The sequence below is a fragment of the Piliocolobus tephrosceles genome, chromosome 6 (assembly GCF_002776525.5).
Source record: "Piliocolobus tephrosceles isolate RC106 chromosome 6, ASM277652v3, whole genome shotgun sequence".
Taxonomy (NCBI): domain Eukaryota; kingdom Metazoa; phylum Chordata; class Mammalia; order Primates; family Cercopithecidae; genus Piliocolobus; species Piliocolobus tephrosceles.
In genome coordinates, this window is record NC_045439.1 from 123,659,730 (window position 1) to 123,661,262 (window position 1,533).

Below are 1,533 nucleotides of genomic sequence, written 5' to 3' on the forward strand. Positions count from 1 at the left end.
GATCACCTGAGGTCAGGAGTTCGAGACCAACATAGTGAAATGCTGTCTCTACTGAAAATACAAAAATTTGCTGGGTGTGGTAGCAGATGCCTGTAATCCTAGTTACTTGGGAGGCCAAGGCTGGAGAATCGCTTGAATTTGGGAGGCAGAGGTTGCAGTGACCAGAGATTGCGTCATTGCACTCCAGCCTGGGTGACAAGAGTGAAACTGCATCTCAAAAAAAAAAAAAATAAAAATAAAAATAAAGAAAATATTACAGTAAGTGAAAGAAGCTAGACACACATATGGTATGATTCATTTATATGAAATGTCCAGAATAGGCAAGTCCATAGTCAGAAAGTAGAAAAACAGTTTCCAGGGAATGGAGCAGGGATCATTAAAATATCCTTAAATCTGCTGGGTGTGGTGGCTCACGCCTGTAATCCCAGCACTTTGGGAGGTCAAGGCGGGCAGATCATGAGGTCGGGAGTTCGAGACCAGCCTGACTAATATGGTGAAACCCTGTCTCTACTAAAAATATAAAAATTAGCCGGGCGTGGTGGCAGGCACCTGTAATCCGAGCTACTCAGGAGGCCGAGGCAGGAGAATCGCTTGAACCCGGCAGGTGGAGGTTGCAGTGAACTGAGATCATGCCTCTGCACTCCAGCCTGGGTGACAGAGTGAGACTCTATCTCAAAAAAATAAATATATATATTCTTAAGTTGATTGTGGTGTTGGACACACAGGTTTGTGAATACACTAAAATCTATTGAATTGTATACTTTAAATGGGTGGAATGTATGGTACTTGAATTATATCTCAGTAAAGCTGTTAAAAAAGAAAAGATCCTTGGCAATGCAAATGTGGTGAGTTGTTTGGAGAGACTGTCCATGTGCTAAGGCTACAGGAAGGTAGGGCAGCTTGTGAGGACAGGTTCTTTGCAGGAGTGGCTGATATTCTGACTCAGCTTAGATAGGCAGAGGTCAACTCAGTCCTCAGGATTTCTGCAGTGCTCTTCCTTTACTAGATTATTCTTGGTTTTCCAAGTCCAATCCATATTCTTCTTAGTCACTGGTAGTTACATGGCCTCTACTATCCAGAGTCTCTCCTAGATATCGAAGCCCTATTTGACCTTGTCCCTGGAATCTATCAGTTTTCCTGGTAGTTGGTTTGCTTTCCAGACTAATGGCCCAGGACAAATAGCCATGAAAAAACTTTGCCATCCCTTAATTTTTCCTCTGTTTCTGTGATTTCCCTGAAATCAGGTTTCTTCATGTCTCTTTTAGACTGAAGGCTGTGTGAGGGCAGGCAATTTTTTACCATCTCTGCAAACTTTCATCAATAACAGGCCCCCCAACATAGTTGGCACTCAATACGTGTTTGCTAATATACGTTTTCAATCCAACCATATATATATATCTCCAACCAATTACATATATATATGTAATTACATATATATATGTAATTTTATATATATATATAAAATTTTAGGATAATTCTTTCTTTCTTTCTTTCTTTCTTTCTTTCTTTCTTTCTTTCTTTCTTTCTTTCTTT